Genomic DNA, 25,322 nt, shown 5'->3' with positions numbered 1-25,322 from the left:
CCAAACGTCTTGATGCTTAGGGCGCCTGTCGTTCTGAAGAACGTCTTGGCAAGTGCTCTGCCGAGCGTCATGACATGTAGGACGCCGAGCGTCTTCAAAAGCGTCCTCGCTAGCGTCCAGATGTGTAAGACATCAAGCGTCTTCAAAAGTGTCCTGGCGAGCGTCCTGGCGAACGTCTCGATGTTTATGACGTCGAGCGTCTTCCGTCTTCAAAAGTCGTCCTCGCGAGTGTCTTGCCGAGCGTATTGGTACACAGAACACCAAGTGTTCTGAACGGCATCTCAGCGAACATCTTGCCGAGCGTCCTGATGCATGAAAGGCCACCTGAGAGGCGTCATGGAGAGCCACATGCCGCTCCTGAAGTGCGTGAGCACTATAAGAAGACGGACGGCGATCGTCTTCAAGACGAGCCTTAAGGACCTTCCTTACCTTCTGACAAAGGCGACGGTCGCCTGTGTGACATCTTACGTCTTTGTAAGGCAAATGAACACTTCCAGAAACTCGCGCAAAAAGGGAACGCCAAGCGTTCCGAAAGGCATCCTTGCAAGGGCCTTGCCGAGCGTCCTGATTGCATAGAACGCCAAGCATCCTGAGAGGAGTCCTCTCGAGGGTCCTGCCGAGCATCTTGATGTATAGAACGCTGAGCGTCCTGCATAACGTCCTTGTGAGCGTCTTGAAGAGCGTCCCAAAGAGGAGAGCAACGAACATCAAGAGAAGCGTCATGGAGAGCTTCCATGACGTGACACAGCGGACCCAAAAGCATCAACACGAGCAACTTGAGAGGCGTCCTTGCGAGGGGCGCGCCACTTATAAAATGCGCTAGCGTCATAAGCAGATGTACGGTGATCGTCGTCAGAACGAGTCTTATGGACGTTCGCAACTCCTGACAAAGACGACGGCCGCCTGTTCGACATCTTGCGTCTTTGTCACGCTCATCGACCTCAAAAGGACGCCTGTGCATTCTTGGGAGCGAGGATGTAGAAGGCGACGAGCGAGGAGAAGGAGGAGAAGGAGAAGGAGACTGCCTGACTTGACAGACAGCCTCGAATCCTTCCTGCGGTAAATGTGTTTTGCCCTTCTCTTGGCGAAAACGAGGCCAACCGAGAAGGGCTGATCCTGTGAGAAGACGAGGGGCAGGGGGACGCCTTCTTCCTTCTCACAGTAACAATGATAGCGATCTGGGCGCTTAAAAGCGTCCTGCTGCGATGACGTCCTATTTTCCTTCTGTGGTGGAAAGACGTCACAATGTTAAGGCGACGATAGCAATTGCATGACGAGAGAGAGGGAGGACGAGAAGAAATCCTTCAGGATTCGTGCACGTGCATGATCTTTGGCAGCCTGGGAAGTGTCTTCAGGTCCTGCCGAAGGGACGCCAGATCGGTGGGGAGAACCCGTAACCCTCCTTCGGTTTTCGACTTGACCACTCCCTGAGTCCTGGGAGTCCGACAGAGGTCTAGACCTAGAGGCGTTATAGGACCGATCTGACGCCTCCTCCACGACACTAGGGGCACTAACAACATCACTACACTCACAACACTGATTGAAAAGCGAGCACTTTAGATTCCAAGATTACGGATAGAATCCACCATAACAGAAAGGGCATTACCTCTCGCAGACACTTCCTCTAGGCCCGTAGGCCATACCACAGGGTTAGGCAAAATAAAGTCTACAGGAGGTTAGTAGGTTCATTACCCTGACTTCTATTTACTGATGCAGTCTTGGAGGAAGACCTCCTGATTCTATCACGCTCTAATTTGCGTACATACGAATCATACATCTTCCTTCGGAATCAGTCAAACATCACACTAATTACATTGATCTTTCAACAAAGAAACATGTACACGTCGTGCATACTAAGTGAGGATCTACCGAAGGTTTTGTTAGTCTCACCTTACCCCTTGCAGACAACAAAGTCTGAAACTAGCCAAACTAGATTCAGACATCTTAAGCCATGAAAAATCAAATTTAAATCAATTTATGATAGCGTATGCCTAGCCACAAATCCAAGTTAATAAACCAAAAAACAATTAGGATACTTAAGCGGCAATGAAGTTTCAAAATCCTAAGACGGAGGTGGTTGAAAACAGGTGTTTACAGTACCGGTGACAGAGAAAATCTGATTAGAAAATGGGAATGGTTCCTGATACCCATCTCCCAGCGGCGGGAATGGGTACTAACCACCTGGCCGACCAATGCGTGTGCCGGGAGTTTTGAAATTCTGTCGGACTTCGGAGAATACAGCTATATATATATCTGACAGGTAAGTTTCATGAACAAAACAAAAAAGTGATGGCACTCGAGAAGCCCAAGTCAATCTCTGATATATTGATTGATTGAAAGTTTTCTGGCATCCTGTCAATCTCTCCGAGTCACCTTGAGAACATCAACTGGCGCCTTGAATTAAAGGTCTGGGGGAACATAAGAGGTTCCTTTTATCCAATCTTACAACTGAATGTTTTAAAGGACAGACAGTAATTGGGAAACATGTTACATTCTTCAGGGAAAGATAAGAGGCACTCTGGGACCAGTAGGTTTACCAGGGTTTTTAGCCTTCTAAGGCCTTGCTATACTTACAGTGGACTGGGGTTAAGAGCATACCCAACTCTGTTAACAACAAACTAGTCAGTACAGTACTTAAACATAAGGAATAGACAACCATAAAACTAACCTAGGCTACCAGTAAACCAGTTAACATACTGGTTGCAAAGCCACTAGCCTATGTATTGTAATCCATCCAAAATGGTGTTGACTGCAGGAGAATAGGTAAACAGTTTTCTATCCTTTGGGTTATTTGCAATATATCAAGAGACACTTCAGTACTTTGAATTTAGTTTTTCAAGCAAGCTTTTTCTTTCTGACACCTCTCACCTGTTCTCCATCTGTCCTCTGCCAGAGCTTGAAAGTTTTCTCTTCTTGAAACATTTGCACATAGGATTCTCAGGATTTTGGTATTAATTTAATTTGTTCAGGTACTGACACCTATTCAAATTAGGCAAAATTGTGTAGAAGTTATAGTATAAATTACTGTACGTATATGAAGATGAGGTAATAAGGGATTCAAGAAAAACTAGTATGATACACAATTACTGCACCTAATCATAATTCACATACTGTATTTTCATGTGATACAGAGTTCATTGATACTGAAAATTAAAAATAAGAATCATACTACAGTTACAGGGACCACAATACATTCTTTCAAAAGGAATTACAGTGAATATCTCTTGTAATTATTTGCCAGTGCCTACTAATACTGACATTCTTAACACTGTATTAGGCTACTGAAACATTAGTTTAACAGTAAGAAAAATCTGGTAGTATTAGCAATTTGTTTCACTTCTGACGGTTGAGTAAAAATAAAATTCAACTCATGTCTATGGGAACAACACTGATGGAGGACGAAACACTTATTTTTGTTTTCTAACCACTACAGCTAATAATTAAGGGAAGGTATATCTAGCTAATAACTCTGCAGTGAGGGAATTTCTTTGGAATTTGCATATACTATTTCAGTTTCTTATTAACAATTTTACTGTTGGTTGGGTTGGATATAATTTTTTACCTTAGAATTCTATCCTAACGGTAAGGATGACCCATTGGGAATATGGGGTTTTGGGGGGGGTGGGGGGAAACCATGGGGAGAATTATTACCCCAGAACTATCCTACAGTAAAGGTGACTGATAAAAAAGTGAGGTTATGGGTGGGGTAAATCACCTGGGAGAAGGTTGTAGTATGTTATTGTATTATTTCTGTTCTATATGATGTTTGGATCACAAAATACAAGTGCAAATAGACGACTAATAAACAAAAATTGTAGCAGTTTCAGTCAAATTTCAGCTACTACTACTACTAATACGACTACTACTACTATACCAAATGCTACGGCACATGTGCCATGTTATAGGGGAGCTTTTGGTTCACACACCGAATTCTATGTGAGGGAAATAGTGGGGTTTTTTCTTGGGGGATAGACCGACAAACATGTATCCAACCAATCATGTTACAACCTCCTGTAACTTGCGGTGAGCGTGCGCAGAGCAATATTACTTCTTGCCAGTACTACAACCTTTCTTGCCAAGAATCTTCAAAATTGTGGATAAAGTGCAAAGAGCTATTCTGCCACTCCCTTAGACATTGCTAACCTCCTGTAACCCATGATGAGCACGTGCAGTGCAATATTACCTCTTGCCAGTACAACCCTTCATGCCATGAATTTTTAAAATTGTGGATAAGGTGCAAAGCGCCATTCCAACACCCACTTAAACATTGCTAACCTCCTTTAACTTCTGTGGTGAGGGCGCGCAGTGTAATATTACCTCCTACCAGTACTATCCTTCATGCCAAGAATCTTTAAAAGTGTGGATAAGGTGCGAACACCATTCCGACACCCACTTGAACATTGCTAACTTCCCTTAACACGCGCAGTGCAATTATTACCTCTTACCAGCACAACCCTTCTTACCAAGAACCTTTTAAAATTGTGGATAAGGTGCGAAGCGGTGTTCCCCCACTCCCTAAAACATTGCTGTCCTCCTTCAACCCCTACCCTGTGGTGGGGCCAATCACAGGCCTGGTCACTCACCCAGTACATCTAAGTCAATTTTGTTTTTTTACATTAGTTAACTGCGAGTTACGGTCTAGTCAACAATGCGGTCTTTTTATTCTTAAATCAACTGAATTTTCCCCATTGAATTACAGGTGTTGACATGATTTCAGTTTATATCATTACAGTAATTACATTGAAATATTAGCATTATACCATTGTTACACAATTTTCATTGAGAACATTGGGTTTGTGCCTACCCCATATGAGGAACAATTGAAGACTCTTGTGTTCACTGCTTAAGGTAAGTGCTGCTGTGATTTACAGTCATTGTTAAAACCTTATTCTTGGCAAGGTCATTCTACGTAATGTCTCCAGGCCTGCTTTAACCTTGGAAATTGATTTTTCCTAAAGTTTTTGTGCTTTTGATGTAGGAGTCTTTGTTGATCAATTGTTATTTGTTTAAGTTTCTACACCTAACCCCATCCCTTCTAAAACAACTTGTACCTTCTAACCCCCCCCCCCCCCCCCAACTGACCATCCCTAGCTGCTCCCTCTGTGGAACACATGGCTCCGAGCATCCAAGGGTTTGTGTATCCGTCGCCCTCTACCAGAACACAAACATGGCTGCTTTGTGTGTACTCTCCCCCAACCAAAAACCCCCAAATTCCCAATCACTGTTAGGTCAAGATAGGAGGTAAATGACAGTTGACCCCCAAAAGATTAAAATTGCTTCATCAAAAGCACTAAAACTGTATGAAAAAATAAATGGTATCATTTTATTTATGGACATTAATAATGTAGCGTATTTTAACTTAGTTCACCATGTTAAGGAAGTGATAACAAAACACTTCTTCTCAATACATTATTGTCGCTAATGCATACTTACAGAAAGAAAAAAAAACAAAAAAAATTAAGTTTTTTGAAAAACCAAAAAAAAAAAATCGAAAAATTTTTCTAAAGTCCTAAGGGAGAGGTGTTTCCTCTACGGTAATGTTTACTTTTAATGAGCCCTCTAACTTACTTTCTTACGCAAACAAAAGGAGTTCCAGTTACTCATTATTGGCTGAGAGGTGTGACATCGTTATGACGTCATGGGTTTCATAACCAATTACGAACGACTTTAGTCGAAAACTAAGTTTCACTAGCATTTCAGCGGAGTAATAAAGTTACCTGTCCAGTGTCCACTGGTATCCTTGTTTGACTGAATACTCGAATAATGAAACAAACACCGGCATTTTGTCTTCCTGTAGGTATGGCATAGGTAGTGGCTGGCCCTTCTGGCATTAATTTTGACAGACCTTCGATTTCCTACCGATTGTTTGCAGTGCAATGTGGTCTACGGTGAATTATATCATTACTTGTCTAGTGGTGGTAAAGAAGTTGTGATTGAATATGCTCAAAGACAATTTAATTTTAAAGCAAAAAAAAAAAAAAAAATGCGAGTGTTGTGGAGCTATTTGTCGGCTCGACTCCAAGGAACGCCTTTAGATGTGATCGCTCTGTAGGAACGAAGGGACGTCGGCGTAAGCGATGCAACACCCAAATCCATCCGCCATGGTAAGTAGCCTTACTGTAACCCCTGTGGGTAGCGCGCGCAGCGCAACATTACCTCTTGCCAGAACATGTCGGGCTTGCCAAGAATCTTTAAATTTGCGGATAAGGCCTGAAGCGCCGTTCCGCCCCGGCCTTACTGACAGCACACACAAATCAATCATCGCGGATATGTAGTCACTCCCTACTTTGTTTGTTGTTGTTTTGGTATCGCTGCCATATTGGTTTTGGTGTTCTTCCGCCGATTTCGGTCGGCGGTCGAGTGGGCCCGCGAATCTGTAAGTGCTCCAGGGATAGGTCCATTTTTATGTTTGAGTGTTACATTTAGATTTTTTTCCTACATTTTGCCCTGTTTTTACCTACTTTGTCTCACCCACCCAAAACCCCGCTTCCCAAGGAGGTTCCCCCAGATTGTTATCTATAGGGGGAGGGGTGGTGGAAGGATAAGTATTCATTTGCGATGGAAATAAACCTCAAAATCATTCAATTCACATCATAATACAACAGAAAAATGACAATTTGTCTAAAATTGCATTTTTCCTAACTATACAAACCTGAGGTCCTTTTACAATAGGAAGGTACTAGCGGCAGCTGGATAGGTCGTAAGCTTTCGAACAAGGGGTTCGGTAGTTAACTGCTTGTCCGACAGGCGCGCGCGCGACTGGGAGGTAAACAAATCACTTTTGCTTTTGGCCCAAGCAAAAACTGCAGAGTGAGGGGTGGCATGAGGTGGGGCTATGTGTAAAAGGACCTCAGGTTTGTATAGTTAGGAAAAATGCAATTTTGAGACAAATTGTCATTTGTTCCGACACGGCATACAAACCTTCGGTCCTTTTACAATAGGAAGACTCACTTCTTGGTGGGAGGAATCTGAGTCTTTTGTGAACAGACTGGTGTTCGCCCAACCTTGGAAGCCTCCCTGGTCGTAAGAGCGAGGGAGGGATCCAAGCCTCTGTCCGATTGATCGGGGTGTGCAACCGCAGGATCAATGGTCAGACCTCTGGACCGAGTACTAAGAGAGAGGCATGCGTATCTCTTCGTACCAGCAATGTAAGAACTTGTCCTGTACAGGAGCAAATATAAAGTCATGGGTTTGACTCTTGTAGGCATCCACTTCCCCCCCTTGTAGAAGGAAGTGGTGGATATTCTGCTCCTATCCCTAGTGAAAGGGATAGGATGGGGCTCTGTCATATAGCTCACCTGCATCTCGTCCTCATCCAGCGTAGTGACGACCGTGGCCCTCTGCCCACAGGTAGAGGAGATGGAAAAGATTGGGAAGAGAGAGCCAGTCACTCACTCACTCACACATCCATCCACACAGTCACACCAGGACTCGATGCTGTTCAGCCTGCGAGGTTCTGGTTAGCTACACAACTTGTTGAGCAGCCACCACGGGTCCCAAGGAAAAGGTATCCAAGGACCTGTGGGCAATATCCCGAAGGTAGAAGGACGTAAAGGTAGTCTGGTTAGACCAGACCCCTGCCTTCAGGACCTGCGCCACGGAGAAGTTCTTACGAAACGCCAACGAGGGGGCTCAATACTTCTGACTTCGTGAGCTCTCGGACGGGACGTACGGATGTCGTCACTACCATCAGCCTCATACGCCCTCCTGATGACCTCACGCAGCCAGAATGAAAGAGTGTTCTTGGATACTTCTTTCTTGGTGACCCCGGTGCTAACGAAGAGGCGTCGACACTCAGGCCTGAGGTGTCGAGTTCTCTTCAGATAGCGCCGTAGCGCCCTCACAGGACAAAGCAGCATCTCATCCGCATCCTTATCGGTGAGTCCAATAGGGAGGGAATCGTGAATGACTCGAACCTGTCGTCAGGGATCGACGGTTTCTGAGTCTTCGCAACGAAGTTCGGGACGAAATCGAGCGTCACAGATCCCCATCCCCTGGAGTGTCGTACATCATAGGAAAGACCATGAAGTTCCCCTATCTCTTCGCCGATGCCAGGGCCAGCAAGAAGAGGGTCTTGAGGGTCAGATCCCTGTCTGACGACTCTCGGAGTGGCTCGAACGGCGTTCGAGTCAGACTCCTAAGGACGAGAGTCACATCCCACGCAGGGGGCCTGAGTTCCCTGGGTGGGCAAGACCTTTCGAAGCTCCTCATAAGCAAGGAGATCTCGAACGAGTTCGAGATGTCCAATCCCTCAGTTCAGGACGAGACGCCAAGGCGGCTCTGTATCCTTTGACTGTGGGGACTGAGAGGAGCTTCTCTCGGCGAAGAAAAACGAGGAAATCCGCTACCTGCTGAAGAGTGGCTCTGAGAGGAGATAGACCCCGTTCTACGACACCAACCACAGAAGACGGCCCACTTCCCCTGGTACACAGCTGCAGAGGACCTGACGGACGTTTCCAGCCATCTCTGTTGCTGCGCTACGAGAAAAGCCTCTCGTTCGCAAGAGATGGTGGATAACAGCCAGCCGTGAAGACATAGAGACTGGACTGCTCGGTTGGTGACCGGGGCTCCGACGTGTTGGGTCTGGGAGTGCCGAACGCTCGAGGAGACCGCGAGAAGGTTGTTCCAAGGGGGAATCTCTCTCGGTTCTCCTGCGAGAAGAGCCAGCAGGTCCGGATACCAAATGGCCTGTGGCCATTTGGAGCCACCAGGATCATCCTGAGATTCGGGGTGACCAGTGCTCGACTGATCACCTTGCGAATCAGGCTGAACGGGGGAAAGGCATAGGCGAAGAGGTTGTCCCACGGGTGTTGAAGAACGTCCTCTGCAGCTGCCCATGGGTCCGGCACGGCCGAGAAGAACACCTGGAGCTTCCTGTTGTGCCGGGTGGCGAACAGATCCACGACTGGTCGCCCCCACAGGTCGAAGAGCCTTTCCGCCACCTCCTGGTGTAGAGACCATTCGGTTCCTATCACCTGATTCCCGTCGGCGTCCTGAGCGTGTCTGCTACTACATTCCTCTTCCCTGGAATGTAGCGTGCCGACAGCTCTATTGAGTGTGCCTCGGCCCACTCGTGCACCTGCCGAGTCAACTGTTACAACGGGAGAGACACTAGTCCCCCCTGTTTGTTGACGTAAGCCACCACCGTGGTGTTGTCGCACATCAACACCACTGAGTGTCCCATCAAGCGGTCCTGAAACTCTTGGAGAGCGAGGAACGCTGCCTTGAGTTTCCAGTACATTGATGTGAAGGTGCTTGTCGTTCTCGTCCCACACTCCTGAAGTCAGCAACTCCTCCAGGTGTGCGCCCCATCCCTCGGTCGATGCGTTCGTGAGAACAGCTGCATGTCCGGGGGGGGAGTGCGCAGGGGCACTCCTCTTAAGAGGTTCCTGTCGTCCAGCCACCAGGTTTAAGTCCTGCCTCACCTCCTGTGTCAGTGACACTGGAAAGCTTGGGGGATCCGTCGCCTGTGACCAACTCTCCTTTAGTCTCCACTGAAGAGACCGCAGGTGAAGAACGCCCGTGAGGGGACTAACTTCTCGAGTGACGACAGGTGTCCGATCACGACTTGCCATCGCTGAGCTGCCTGTTCCTGCCGAGACAGGAACTGGTTGGCTGCCTCCCTGAACTCTGCTGATCCGCGAGTCTGCGGGGAAGACTCGCCCTGCTACCGTGCGATCAGCATACCCAGGTACTTCATCTCTGCTTGGCTCGAGATCGGACTTTTCGAAGTTCACAACGATCCCATATCGCGACAGAACTCGAGCAGTCGATCCCTGTCCTGTAGCAACTGCGAGCGGCGGGAGCTCGCCAGGACTAACCAATCGTCGAGATACCTCATCAGACGTTATCCCGTGCGAATGGGCCCAAGCAGACACCAGAGTGAACACTCGCTTCGTGAACACCTGTGGGGCGGTTGAGAGACCGAAGCAAAGTGCCTGAACTGGTACACCGTCCCGTCGAGGATGAAGCGGAGGTACTTTCTGGAGGACTGATGAATGGGTATTTGGAAATACGCATCCTTCAAGTCCACTGAAAGCATGAAATCGTTCTCCCTGATGGAGCGAGCACTGATCGTGCCGTCTCCATCGTGAACCGGGTCTGGCGAACAAACCGGTTCAGGGGAGAGAGATCTATCACCGGGCGCCAGCCTCCCGTAGACTTTTCCACCAGGAAGAGTCGACTGTAAAAGCCCGGTGACTGATCCGTGACGATTTCTACAGCTCTCTTGCCTCAGCATGGTCTTGATCTCCTGTCTCAGTGCTACGTCCTTCGATGACCCTGGAACGTACGGACTGCTGTTGGACCGGGTTGGAGGTGAGGGGTGGCCGAGATTCGAAGGGTAATAGATATCCCTCCCGAAGGACATCTACAATCCAGGTCTCGGCGCCGTAGCGTCTGTCCAAGTTGCCCAATGGCTGGCCAGGCACCCCCCCACTTCCGGCAGCAGGTGAGGGGGAACCGCCCGTCCCTAGCGTTTCCCCCCATGTCTTCGACTTCTTCCCAGAGCCTCCACGGGAGGAGGAGGGCTGGGAGGCGGGTCTGGTACGGCTACCCCTTGCCAGAAGTCGAAGAAGACAGAGTCATTCCCCGGGGTCGGCTTCGACGCAGCTACCGTCTTAGCCACCGAGGAAGCGCTAGCCGAGCTCTTAGACTTGGCCGCAGTCCGAGGCTGCCCAGAAGCCTTCGAGACCGCCTGGTGAACCAGCCGGTCACTGTCGTCAGGGTGCGCCGTCTGTCCACCGCAGCGTCCACCATCCTCTCCTGGGAAGAGAGACGTGGAACTCCGTAAAGGTCCGTTCGCGAAGTCCCAACGCCGCTTCACGCCCAGCCGCCCTGGAAACCCGAGTAAGGACAGCGTCTTCGTCGGAGAACCAGGTTGGCCCACAGGTTCACCGTCTGGTGGGCAAGGAAAAGGAGATGGCTCTTCCCCCAGACTGGCAAAGTCTCCTGAAGGCCGAGTCATCTTCGGGGAGAAAATTCCCCCGGAGTTGGCTGCGACCTTAGATACTGTGAGGGACCACAGATCTAGCCAGGAGACGGCCTGGAAAGCGCCATGGCGGTAGATTCCAGGCCGAGGTTGCCTCTTGCCTGCGAGAACCACAGGTTCTCGGACAGGAGCTGCTGCAGAGACACACCCGGAGTTAGCCTGGCTAACTCCGGGTTCACCTGTTTGGGCGGCATCGGGTCTTCAGATGGCACGTAAAAACGCCGCGTGTCGCAGCAGAGGATGTGGAAGCAGCTTGCTCGACCTGCCAGACTTGATGCGAACCGTCCTTGTCCGGAGACAAGCGATTCAACCTGGTCCAGCACTGAGTCCGCAAGCTCAGAACGCGGCAAACCCACCGTCGGTCTGGGTTCCCTCTTCGGGCCCCAGAATGACTCGAGCCGGGACGTGGGCTCGGATGGTGGGAGCGGGGGGCGACCTTCCTTTCCGCGAGGTCGTTGTGCTGACGAATCAGCGCATAACCTCGGCAAAGTTCCTCTGGATCTCAGGAGTGACTGCGTCCTGCGGAGTCGGACCGTTCCAGTCCCTCAAACAGGAGCACCTCCCGAGACCCTCCTCCCTCAAGGAGAGGAGCAGCGACAGACCCCTCTCGGTCCTCCTCCAACCACCTGTGCGTACGACCTGGCTGGTCCGAGAACCGAGCCTGGTACGGTACGACGACGTGGTGGGATCCTGAAGGGCGCACCCCTCACGATCACTCCTCAATACCTCGCCCCCCCTCCGGTGTAACCCGAGGAGGTTGAAGGTATGGGAGAAGACCTGACGCTCCCTCCTCGCTCGCTGGCAGAACCAGCGGCTTGGAAGACTGCAGGCGATCGCCAACCCGCGGTGGCGATCGAGCTGCAGACCTAGTCGAGCCGTCTCGCTGTGGAGAACGGCTGGACCGAGAACAGCGGCCCCGGTCTCGTGTGTCAGAGGAGCTGGTGCTGGTCGACCGTACCCGATCGCTCTCTGTGAGAGTGACGGTCAGGCGACGGGCGAGCTCCACTGTCACGGTGAGATCGGTGCGTATCCTCACGGTGCGTCAGTTCGCTGGTACCAGCCGTGGCTGGTGCCGGCGAACGGGGGGGGGGGGGACCTCTTCCCAGCCTCAGCCCGTGCCGTCATGGACCGTCACGTCCGCCCTCCGGTAGCCAGCTGCTCGCCCGCGAGAGCGAGAGCTGGTCTGGTGAGAGTCGCGTGAGCGGCTGTCACCAGTCTTCCGCTCCGTTGCCGTGAACCTGACGCTGAGCGGACTCAGAGGTCTGGTTCCTGGCTGCACGGTCGCTGGTAGGCGACCGTTACACTCGGTTACCTCTCGCGAACGAGCGGCCGAGACGGACCCTGCTGCTGTGGCCGAACCACTGACAGCAGGTGAGGACACGAAGTGCCGGTGTTAGCCGGCACTCCTCTGGTCCCCGGTATTCTTCTTCCTTGCGGAAGAAGAGACGGGTCCTGCCCCCGAAGAGCAGGGTGACCAGCGGAAGAACCCCCCGTCTCACCAGAGCGAGACGGGCCCTTAGAAGTTCCCGAAGGAGACTTCTTAGGGGGGGGGGGAGGCGACCTTCTTCTTCTTCGGCGGGGGAGCCTTAGAAGAAGAAGGGGAAGAGGCGGCAGACGACGACGACGACGAAGAAGACGATGAAGACGACGACGACAACCTTCCTCCTCTTCTTCTTCTTCTTCGTCAACCTTCTCAGGGACCGACGTCAGATCTGTCATCCAGGACGGAGCCGGGGAGCTGCTGTTGCCGAAGCAACAGGGCCCGGACGCACCTGTCCGAACAGATCAGCATCGGAGCAGCGGCGCCAGGAACAGGAACAACATCAGCAGGTGCAGGCATCACAGGAACGGCAGAAGAGACAGCAGGATGCAGGTACAGGAACGGCACAGTGGGTCACGGCAGGTTACGGCAGACTGTGTAGGCGGTCCAGATGGGCGGGACCAGCGGCACAGACATCCTAGGTACCGGTGGGAGGATCCAGGCGAGCTCTTCGGGCACACGAAGTCCGGTCGCGGCAGCACGGCAAACCCAGGTGGCGGCATCACACTCCCCCGAGTTACGGCGACTGGCCCCTGCACCGATGTAGTGGGTGTCACAGAGACCGCGTGCTGGGTGTACAACCAGGTGAGGATGTGAAGCGTAGCCGGGTGTTGTAAGGGTCGTGGTGGGGTGGTCGTGACCGTTGCATGGGTGACCGCCACGGCGCCAGCGAGATGGTAGAGCAGCCCCTGGACACTCGGCACTCCCTGCAACCCCAACGATGCCTACACCTGTCCGAGGTCATCCTTCGCGGCAACCGCACCTGAGGAGGCAAAAAGTCGGGTGATTAGGGGGATCCTTATAACCGCTCGCTGCGAAGACCGAACGGATAGAGGACCCAGAGTACAACTCGACGTCAGGGTATCTAGCGCCCTCCTCCACACTCACAAAAGTCAGGAGAAGAGAAGGACCTAGACACCCCCCCCCGAAGGGGAAGGCGCGAGACATGGAAGTTGGACGTGGGCGGCAGGAAAGAAGACGAAGTGTCCGTCACCAAAGGAGTCGCGGGAGAGCTTTCCGACGACTCCTTTGCAGGCCTTCGCTTCTTCCTGCCCTCATACAAAGTCCCACTGCGCCTCCGACCAATCATTACAAACATCACAAGGCTCGGCTCGGGTGCATTCGCGCCCCCGACACGAGCACACAAAAATATGAGGGTCTATCTCCGGGAAAGAGCGGAACTTCCCGCATTTACGCCCTTCGGTACCCGGGCATAGTCTCCGTGGGGTAGCGAGGCGAGGAGATTCCATCATTAACAAATTTAGTTGAATTAATATGAAAAAGAGAGAATGATTGTACTTACAATGAACTCTTTCATACACAACACAACCAAATACTCAAGAAAGCAAACGACGAGAAGCGGGCAGAGAGCGTCGAACACACACGTCCACTCGCTGTGAGGCCGAAAGCAAAAGTGCTTTGTTTACCTCCCAGTCGCGCGCGCGCGCCTGTCGGACAAGCAGTTAACTACCGAACCCCTTGTTCGAAAGCTTACGACCTATCCAGCTGCCGCTAGTACCTTCCTATTGTAAAAGGACCGAAGGTTTGTATGCCGTGTCGGAACAAATCTATATTTTATGTTGAAAGCAATTAATGTCCATAAGTAAAAATTTACCAAATAAATTTCTAGGTAAAAGTGGCACAGAGTCAATAGCTAGAAATACCGAAACATGCTTATAATACAAAAATAGCAGCAGGAGAGAAATGTCTCATGAGTTATATCAATCAAAATCAGTGAAAAAACTGGACCACACCCCCCTTTTCAAATTAAATAATTATGCCAGTAGTACCTTAACCTAACCTATGAATCTGATAGTAGTACAGCTCTCAAAGGATACATCATCCCATAAGTAAATATCATTTCTGGGCTCAGCTCGTGTCGGCCTGTGAAATATCCTTAAGTTCATTATTTCTAGGTAAATTAATCCTAATATTACCAGAGAAAAAATAAAATCAAGAAAATGAAATTTTCATTATTAAAATGAAGTTTTATTGTATACTTACCGAACAATTATACAGCCTGTTGATTTCCCACGAGCGGCAGGATACTAAATTCAAATTTAGCGCGTAGGCGTCGCCAACACTGGTGGTGATGACGTCATCTCCCTCCACTCGCGGGAGAACTAGGTACAACTGCCCAGGTGAATCCAATTCTTTCTGCCGTCCGTCCACCTAAGGGGAGGAGGGTGGGTATAATCATAATTGTTCGGTAAGTATACAATAAAACTTAATTTTAATCATGAAAATTCATTTTTATTGTAGTGTCTTACCGAACAATTATACAGCTGATTACACATTTATGGGAAAAGGTGGGATTCAGTGGACCACTAGTATTTCTAAATGGTTACATTTATTACAATACCAGTAAACACTCAAGGTGTCTGTTGTACCTTACCTTGTAAGAGAGCTACAGCAGACTGTTACTGCTCTGGTCGGTGCTCTTCTTACTATTGTAGAGGAATTGGAATTTGACCAAAGTTAGCCTCTACAGGAGTGGAATCCTTCCGTAGTTCAAGCGAGTCAAGGCTGACTGACGGAGGATTGTAACAACAAAGATTGCCCTTGCCCTGGGCTAAGACCAGAAATTCAATCATACAAAACATTTGTCACCAACACCACAGATTAAAAACATATATACCCAACCATTGTAAATCTGACCTAACAGACTGTGAGTATCCCAGGTACGTACTCAGTACCCCCAGCTTCCCTTGAACTCGACAACCTATTCAAGGTGAAAAGTTAGCATAGATGGTGACGACCCTGTGCCGTTTCTCACACCATGCCAGAAACCGCCACCGGACCTAACGTTTTACAATTCTCGAAAACCGTTTCTATCTCTTTGAGATAATGACTCGCAAAAACCGAATTCGATCTCCGGAACGTGCTCTGAAGAATCGAAGCTAAGATAATTCTTTCTGAATGCTAAAGAAGGTTGCCACTGCTCTAACCTCGTGAGCTTTTAACTCTCAGAACGGAAAGATTGTCGTTCTCGGACTGCGAGTGAGCTTCCCTGATAAGCTCTCTAATAAAGAACGATAAAGCATTCTTAGAAAGAGGACGAGAGGGATTTTGAACCGAGGTCCAGAGCTTAGAAGATTGTCCTCTAATACCCTTAGTGGCAAACAGATACTGCTTAAATAGCCCTGATGGACATAAGAGCCTTTCTTCCTCCTCATGTCCAACCAAATCAGATAAGTTCCTTACCACAAAACTCCTCGGCCAGGATTAGAAGATTCTCATTTTTGGCTAGAAAGGTCAAAGATACCGAAAAATTACGCATTGCCTTGAGAGAAACCGACTCTTTTGTCTATAGCGTGCAATTTTCGCTGACACGCTTAGCAGAAGCTAGTGCAATAAGAAAAAATTGTGCCTCTTAGTCAAGTTCCTGAGTGAAGCCGACTTCAAAGGCTCAAACGGTGGCCCCACGAGGAAACTTAATCACTACATCTAAGTTCCTCAAGCCACTGTATCCTGCGGGAGCTTAGTGGTTTCGAAAGACCTAATGAGGTCCGACAGATCTGAATTGGAGGAAATATCCAAACCTAGATGTCGAAAAACCGAAGAGAGCATGGCTCTATATCCTCTGATCGTCGAAGGAGCCAGTTTCTTAGAGTTCCTAAGAAATAGAAAAAAATCTGCTATTTCTGTTAAAGAGTCGCAGAAGTAGAGACTTTAGCACTTCTACACCACTCTCTGAAGATTCTCCACTTCCCTTGATAGAGTTTGTTAGAAGACTCTCTCCTACAACGAGCGATAGCTTCTGCAGCTCTTCATGAAAACCCTTTCGCTCTGACAAGATTCCAGACAGTCTGAACCCTGTCAGAGCTAGAGCGGACAAGTTTTGGTGGAACCTCTTGAAGTGAGGTTGTTTGAGAAGCCACTTCTCTGGAGGAAGAAGTCTGGGGAAGTCTACTAACAACTGGAGAAGGTTCGGGAACCACTCTTTCCTGGGGCCAAAAGGGAACGATTAACGTTAGTGTTACATTGCTGTGCGACATGAACTTGTTCAGCACCTCTCTTATAGACCGAACGGACGGATGCATAAGCTTCCAGAACCCGACCAATCCAACGCATTGCGTCCACCGACCAAAGTAGAGGATCTGGGACTGGAGAACAAAAGAGAGGAAGACGGTTGTTCCTTGATGTCGCGAACAGGTCTATTGATGGTCGTCCCCAAAGGCGCCAAAGTTTCTGACAAATCTTGTTGTCCAAAGTCCACTCCAGAGGTAACACTTGCTGTTGACGACTTAACTCGTCCGCCAGGACGTTCATCTTTCCCGGAACAAATCTCGGGACTAGCTGAACCTTCGCTTCGTTTGACCACAGGAGGAGATCCTTGGCTACCTCGTATAGAGAGAAAGACCGAGTCCCCCCTGTTTGTTTCCGCACGTACGAGAGAGCCGTGGAGTTGTCGGAATGCACTGCCACTACCGACCTTCTACTAAGCTCCGAAACTGTCTGAGCCCCAGGAAAATTGCTAAAAGTTCCTTTACATTTATGTGGAACTTCTTCTCCTTCTCCGACCAAGTTCCTGAAGTCCGTTGATTTCCCAGCAGGGCTCCCCAACCTGTGTCCGATGCGTCGGAAGAACTGTAGGTTCGGGAGGATGGGTCGTAAATCTAACCCTTCTTCCAACCTTGCTCGAGAGAGCCACCACCTTAGGTCCTCTTTTATTTGATCTGTGACAGGAGAGGAGATCGAGTCTGGTTGTGTCTTCCTGCACCAAGAGGCTCTCCAGGAAAAACTGCAGAGGTCTCATGTGCAGTCCCTTCCCCAACGTCACAAATTTCTCCACTGACGTCAATTTGCCCAGGAGCATCATCCACTGATTGGCAGAACTTACCTTTTTGTCCAAGAACTCCTGAACTGTCTCCAGACAGCCTTGAACCCTCTCGGGGACAGAAAAGCCCGAAAAACTTGAGCATTCAGAAATCATCCCCAAGTAAAGGATGCTCTGAGATGGAAACCAACTGGGACTTCTGTTTGTTGTTGGACCAGAATTCCTAACTTTCTGGCAAGATCCAGAGTTGTTCCAAGGTCCTTCATGCACCGACTCTCTGATTCCGACCGGAGAAGCCAATCATCCAGATAGAGGGAGATTCTTACTCCTAATATGTGCAGCCAGCTTCCTATCGGGGATAGAACCCTGGTGAAAAACTTGAGGCGCGGTCGCTAGTCCGAAGCCAAAGCGCCCGAAACTGAAATACCTTGCCTTCGAACATGAACCTCAGGTACTTCCGAGATTCTCGATGATCGGAATATGAAAATAAGCGTCTTGCATGTCCAGAGAGACCATCCAATCCCCTGTCTGATGGACTCCAGAACCGACCGAGTGGTCTCCATATGAAATTTTGTTTTCTGGACATGCAAGTTCAGGGCGCTCACATCCAAAACCGGCCTCCAGCCCCCTGATGACTTGGGAACTACAAAAAGGCGATTGTAAAAGCCTGGAGGAAAATCCCCTTCTATCTGTTCTATCGCTTCTTTGAGAACAAGCGCTTCCACTTCTACGGCTAGCGCCAGAAATTTGTCTGAGCCCGGAGAGTATGCCTGGAATGGAATTGGCACAGGTGAGAGCGAGGGAGGTGAAACGAGGGGAATACGATAGCCGAACTTGAGTACTTGCACTACCCAGGCTTCTGCTCTTCCGTTTTCCCATTCCTCCCAAAACAGAGCCAGCCTGGCTCCCACTGGTGCATGAAGAACCGAGCTTTCATTTGGAAGGTTTGTTAACCTTGGCCGAGGCCTTAGACCTGGAGGTCGCAAATTCGACTTCGGACGAAAGAAGCGCTTGGGTTTTCTCCCTCGAAAAGGCGCTTGGGCCAGAGGAGAAACCGAAAGGAACAGTCTCCAAAGGAGCTTTAGGTCTCTTAGTAGACTGCCAGTAAATCCGAAGTAGATTTCTTATCTAGCACAGACGAAATTGACACACTACATCGTCTGGAAAGAGGTTATCTTTCACAAAAGGAGCAAACAAGAGAGCAGACTTCTGTTGGGAAGTAACCCTTTTAGAAGCAAAGGAGCACCAGAGTTGCTTTTCTTAAGGGTACCAAAGGCGATGAGCGAAGCTAACTCATCACATCCATCCCTAAATGGATTTGTCCGCACAGGACAGAACACCAATCCAATCCTCCGCTAACTCCTGAGAAAGAGAAGACAGTCTTCGATCTTGGCCGCTAAAGCGCCAATAGTCCAATCAAGGAAGCTAAAGACTTCCAAAAGTTTAAATTGATTCTTTACAACGTGGTCCAACTCAGGCGCTGTAAAGAAAACTTTCGCTGCGGCGAAAGCAGATCTTCTAGAGGAGTTTCGATTAAACTGGAGAAGTCTCCCTGGGAGGAGGCAGAAACTCCCAGAGAAGGAGCTTCCCCAGTTACATAAAACCTATACCTCTTACAAGCAACTTAGAGGAGGGTAAGCAAAAAGAGCCTTCCCTAAGTCTCTTTTCATAGACATCCATTTCTCTGTCTCTTTCAACGAATGTCTAACCGCTTTAGATAGAACAAGTTTTGGGAGGAGAGGGTCTGAAGTTTTCCTCCTCATCAAAAAAGTCGAAGTTGGGGAGCGCAGAGCCGCTTTCTCAAAATAATCTGGATAAGATACCAGAAGAAATCTAAGGAGACGTGAATAACACGAGAGGTGATGTGAATCCTCCTCCTCTACTTCTTCTTCATTCTCCGATACCGCCGAAGAAGTAGACGGAACTACAACCGGATCCTGAAGGTTTCGAACCACCCTTGGACTCATTCATCCACTTGGTTAACATCTCTAACTGCTTGCGCAAAGGCGCCAGGGAGGCGAATCATAACAGTTAACGTAGGCTTGGAAGAGCCTAAATGTTCAGCAGGAGGCGGAAAACTACTTGCGCCTCGCTCGGAGCCGCCGAAATTCGAGGCGAAACAGGCGCATCAGGCGTAACAGACGAGAAAGCGCCTAAAGAAAACACCCTTAGAACTGCTAGCTACAGCGCTAAAACCACAATCTCTACTAGTAGATGGAGCCGAAAAAGGCACAGATTGAGGCGAACGAAAGAGCACTAACGGCCGAGGCGCAACCCTACTCTCGGGCTCCTTATACCGCTTGACTGGAGGAGGCGAAGAATCGGCGCCTGAACGCCTCTTTAAGGGACGCGAAACGGGCGAATCTCGCCAAGAGCGCCGCGCGACCGGAGACGAATCGCTTGAATCATTCGAAAGGCGTCTGACCGCAACACCTTTCCAACGCTTAACCGAGCCCTGTTGAGGCGCAACAGGCTCAACAAGAGAGGCGCCTGTCTGTGGGCAAATCCCGATCGACTCCCTTTGACTTCCGGTATGTCTTACTCCCGGTGCGGGGGAGCTGGACAGTGACCTTTGTCTAGGAGACGTCAGGACAGACAGACGCACCTCAACTACACTCTTACCTGAAGCCGCTTTCTCCAAAAAAACGTCTTAACTGAATTACCAAGTTGCAAACCGTATTTGCTAGTACCGAAAATTTTCTGATCTAACCTCGATTCCAGACTGGCAATGGTTGTCGGAAGAAACTACACGGGAAGCCGGAGAAGTGGGATTAGTAGGAGGAATAGGAGGTGTAGTTAAAGGAGACATAACAATTTGAGGAGAAACAGAAGGAACAGATGCATCGCAAGACGAAGCAGAGCTAAGTCTACTTTCCCTAAGCGCTGCTTTTCTAATTCTGTCTTTAGCTAATTTCTCCGAGTATGAACTAAAAAACTTCCATTGAGAATCAGTCCAATCACTACACTCGTTACATGTTCGATCTGCTGAACAAACCTGTCCCCTACACTTAACATATTTAGTGTGAGAATCATACTCTAACTTGGATAATCTAGTTTTACATCCTGAGATGCAAAAACTAACTCCCGACGGACTAGAATCCGACATGGCAACGCCTAAATAATAAGCAAATAACAACAACGCCAAAAAAGAGTACTTCACCAATTCCGAAGATCAAATCCACAAGAAAAAAGCGAAGCAAAGTCATCCAACTGCACCGACCACCGATGTTCACCGGACGCCGGCAGGAAAAGAATTGGATCACCTGGGCAGTTGTACCTAGTTCTCCCACGAGTGGAGGGAGATGACGTCATCACCACCAGTGTTGGTGACGCCTACGCGCTAAATTTGAATTTAGTATCCTGCCGCTCGTGGAAATCACGGCTGTATAATTGTTCGGTAAGACACTACAATAAAAATGTCAGTTAAACTGACTCGCTCACTCTATAAAAGAAGTGTCGGTATGGTAACAGGGGCGAGTGAGATCACTACCAAGAGTCATTTACCATTTAGACCTTCCATCACAAAATCCCCCACCTGAGAGAGCTGATACCAAAGGGTGATGCGTCCGCTACTACTACTACTACCGACGCCAAGCGGAGAGCAGCGCCTCTAGCAGCCATCCTTTATAATTAGCTCGACAACGCCAGTTGTGATTCTTTTGCTCGTGTTGTTTTTGCTATTTTGGATTTACTTATTCCACAATGGAACGTGCTGTTATCGCTTCGGCTAAGTTAAGTGCCCGATAAGTAATAATTTTTGTATTTCAGTCTTCCAGGGACCAGTATTTTCCGTTTTTTAGGTCATATACGGTCACCTGGTTGACTCGTGGCGGCCATGAGCCGCCTCGTGTTGTTAAGATTTCCCAGTCTCCCATACTGGGACATCTTATGCTTATGGGCTCTTATTTTACGTTCATCGTCTTGTTACATCGTATTTTAGAATTAGGGTACACAGCCCATACCTTTTACCTTTTAGTTTGGTATTTAGGGCTATACTGTGTTTCTCTCGCCCAGCATCCCAGCTCTTGGTCTTCATTGGCTACCGCTGGCTCCGAGTAGTCGACTGCTCTTCGGATCAGTTCGCCTCCTCCTGGGCTTCTTTCTCTTTTACTCAAGTGTCCCTTCCATTCTTTTACGATGTATTTATTATTTATTAGTGTTATTTAGGGTGTTAGGGTAGCCTAGGTGCCTTGTACCGTGTGTTGGTACAGTTGGGTTCACGCGTCCTGGTCCACCACCGATCACGTGTTCCATTAGGCACCTTACCCTCTCCCTTCCCTCCCTTCCACGTGGTAGGGAGGGGTCTGGTCGGGCCTCCTCGGTTGTCATGACAACCACTGTAGCCTTCCTCCCTCTCCCTCTGAGGGGGCCAGAGGAGCCCCATACCAGCTGGGGGCCAGGGTGACCACTTTGTCTCGGGTACCGGGGTACTCGACGGGTAGTAGTTGGGGGGGGGGGGGGGGGGGGGGGGGTGGGGGGGGGGGGGGGGTTTGGCCACCCCCTCTCTCTCTCGCCCGCTGCGTTCACTCTGGGGTTCCCACATGCTCTCCCTCTTCCCTACCCTTCCCCTACCATAACGGACGGAGCCCCCGCTCAAGCTGGGGGGGCCCGCTTCGGTTATCGGTCGTTTCTGGCTCCGCCAGCGCGGGTGAGGATTTACCAGTGGTCTATATAGCTGCTAGTATATCCTTTTTCCGCTACCGGAGGAGAGCTTGCTTTCTTACCCGGGCACTCCTCTAGTAGTCGAAGGAATCATGTCTTATTCTATAAGGATACATACCCTTACTGATACTGTAATTTATTTGTTTATTTATAGTTTTATCACGTACTATCTCTGTCGTTCTCCGTTGTGGTTTCGTGGGCTCCTCACCACTCCTAGTTGGACCATTTTCTTGTCTCCGGCGTACGCTGCGAACCCCAACCAACCGCCTATCTAACCACACGTATTGCGGCGGAGCACTAGTTTTACTCTAACTTACATACTCCGGCATGCAGCGGAGTCTATGTTAGGCTGTAAGTGTGTAACCCCGATACTCATGTACCCTCCACTTACAGGCTACTAACTGCCAGGATCCAGGCTGCAATGCAGTCCTTTACGACCCCTGTGCCCATGAGGAATGCAGGACCCACGCCAGACAATCATCCCACGGCGGGATGATTGTCTGGCACCCTGAGGCATGCACCATCTGCTACGACCTCGTGAGTCAGCTTTTGGGTGGGGTAAGTAGATTCCTGGACAAATTTCCTGTAATCAATGGTTTATCTTTAGTTTTAAGCTACTTTAAGCTGTATCTCCGCCGTTAGAGGCTTCATATCGCCTTCTCTTTCAGGCTGCTGCCGTGAAAGAAGTCACCTTGGCAACCCTGAAAGCTTGGGTAGGCAGCTTCGGCAAAAACGCCGCCAAGGGTCAGCCTTACATCTTGGATAAAAAATTGGCTATCCAGATCTTCCCCAGAGGTAAGGCGACGGGATATGTCGACCCCGTCTCAGCAGCCCCACTCATAGCCTCAATCCAGCAGGAGGTGCAGCAGGCGTTTGGGTCCGTCTCGACGCAGGAACCGGTGCCGGACGTCGCAAACCTGGATCTAAACATTGAGCCAATGGCGGTAGGTGCCGAGGACTTGTTGGTCGAGGTAGGTGTTTCGGGCGCTCAAGGGCTACTTTGAGCGCTCCCTGGATCTTCTTCCCCTGTCCCTTCTTCTTGTCATCCTTCCAAGGCTTCACGGATCCGAGATCCCTTCGCCTTCACCCGCTCTCTCTGTACCCCCCCCCAGAAAGTGAAGGGACAGAGAGAACAGAAGACCCTTCATAAGACGACTTCCAAAAAGGTCGTCGTCTTCTTCGGCACGGAAGTCCTGCTACATCCTACGCCGATGCGGTGAAGGCCAAGCCTAGCTCTTCTCACTCAAAGAGCTCAAGAAGCAAGGCTTCTAAAGAGAAGGCCCGCGCTCCGGCCGAGCCAGTGCCTTCTCCGGCATCCACCGGATCCACTCCGGTTACTCCTGTTGGGGTGGCGGGACCTAGTGCTTTTGATCCCACCACCTTTTCAGCAGGAGTTTTGCAACAAGTGGGAGAGATGGTCGGCTCTCTCGGTACGAGATTTGAGCAAATGTTTGCTCAACTCTCCAGTACCATTAATCAGTCCGGTCAGTCAATCCAAGACCTCTCTAACCGTGTTAGAGAACATGATGACCGTTTCGCTGGCCTGACTCAGGCCCCACAAGCGAACTTCCCTGTAGCAGGTACTGGTTTGGTCCAGTTACCTCCATATGAATCCCTGCCAGCTTTCTCTATGAATAATCCTTGGCGGGTGGCAGCTTATGCCCCTTCAAGGATGGCATGATCTCCATTCCGGAGTGTGGAAACAAGAAGGATTGAGGACTTCGAGTCCTACCCCCCGGATTGACTCAGCCTTTCATAGGGTATGCCAGACTGACAGAAACAGCCCTCAATAGAGAGGACAAAATCTCTAGGGAGACTGTTCTATACAGTAGGGATCATGCACAGAGGGAATGGGTTCACTGCCTGGAGGATTGGGATTGTACGAATACCAAACTCCAGGCATTCAAGAGCCCTTTCACTATCTTTGCCACGGAGGAGGAGGCTTCTCTTCCTTTTGCGACAAAGATGGTGGAAACGACTCTCCAGGCCGTCCTTAAGGACGAACCCGTTCCACAATTGAGGGAGGCGGAACCAACATCTCCGCTCTTTCCTGCCTTCGGAGAACTGTGGGAGAACTTGCCAGCCACTTTCACAGTGGGGAAGCTGAAACCAGACTGTGCGATGGACCAGTTTGGCGAGAAGCTTCCTAGACTGCCTGATAGCCTTATTCAGGCAGAATTTGATGCCCGTACGAGATTTGGGAGGTCACTTAACTCCCCTATCATCACGGAGATGGCTGCCCTTTCATATGCCACCGAACCACTCTTCAAGATACTGGCTAAGTCTCAGCTCCAGTCAGTTCAAGCTGATGCTTTCGACTTTTTTACCGCCAGAAGGAATTGTCGAAAGCATGTATTGCAAGAAGCAACTATTAGGCATGAACCTAATAGGCTTCTTGCTTCCAGCATGTGGGGCGCGGACCTCTTCCCAGAAGCTTCTGTGAATGAGGTACATCACGAGGCTGCTAGGCTTAACCAGAGCCTTAGAGCCAGATGGGGTATCTCATCCAAAGGAAGCAAGAGAACCCCCCCGCTTCTGGTAAGAAAACTGAAGAAGACTGGTAGAAGGTTCCAACCATACCAGAAACAGCAGCAACAGCAACACTTCGTCCAAGCTGTCCCAGTTACCCAAACAGGGGCTCCCCTCGACGTCGAAACAGACTCAACCCATCCTCCTGTTGTCTCCTCAAAACTAGCCCTCGCCTTCATACACCGTCTCGCCAGCTTTCAACTCAATGTATGAGAGCCAAGCCTTCCAACCAATTTAACAGGTTCTCTAGGGGAAGCTTTGGGCGAGAGGTCACTTTCGCCAACGAGGGTAACAGGAATAGCTGCAAGAGGCAAGCACTTAAGAGGAGGGCGCGGAGGTCAACCCGCTCAACAGCAGTGAGGCTCCCCAGGTAGGAGGGAGGCTGTTCCTCTTCCGTCACAGTGGGGGTTCAGCAAATGGGCACAGAGCATTGTGTCCAAAGGATTGGGTTGTAGGTGGATCAAAGATCCCCACCAAACAAATCATCTTATCAGATACCATCAAAGGAGTTGACAGATTATGCGGAGGAACTCCTTCAGAAAGGAGCTATTGCGAGAGTCAAGCATCTAAAATTTCAAGGACGCTGCTCAGCGTGCCAAAGAAAGGCTCAACAAAAAGAAGGGTAATCTTAGACTTGTCAAAGCTAAACTCTTTCATTCGTTGCGACAAGTTTCAAAATGCTGACCATCTCGCAGGTGCGGACCTTACTTCCCCGTGGGGCCGTCACCACCTCTATCGATCTTACAGACGCATACTATCATATCCCTATAGCGAGACACTTCTGTCCATTCCTAGCTTCAAACTAGGAAATCAGACGTTCT

General features: G+C 49.6%; 1 long non-coding RNA gene across 4 annotated transcripts in view; it reads right to left on the bottom strand.

Annotated features, from left to right (window-relative positions):
- LOC135203103 (uncharacterized) overlaps nucleotides 1-25,322 on the bottom strand; it is a 258,246-nt gene that overhangs the window by 42,090 nt on the left and 190,834 nt on the right. The window contains exon 2 of one of the 4 annotated variants that reach the window (XR_010311860.1): nucleotides 2,869-2,979. The exons of the other annotated variants lie outside the window; for them this stretch is intronic. This is a non-coding gene — a long non-coding RNA (uncharacterized LOC135203103). The remainder of the gene's footprint in view (nucleotides 1-2,868; nucleotides 2,980-25,322) is intronic. 4 annotated transcript variants of the gene reach the window in all.

Source organism: Macrobrachium nipponense, chromosome 33 (assembly GCF_015104395.2).
Source record: "Macrobrachium nipponense isolate FS-2020 chromosome 33, ASM1510439v2, whole genome shotgun sequence".
NCBI classification, from domain to species: domain Eukaryota; kingdom Metazoa; phylum Arthropoda; class Malacostraca; order Decapoda; family Palaemonidae; genus Macrobrachium; species Macrobrachium nipponense.
This window is presented reverse-complemented; position numbering and strand designations above follow the sequence as displayed.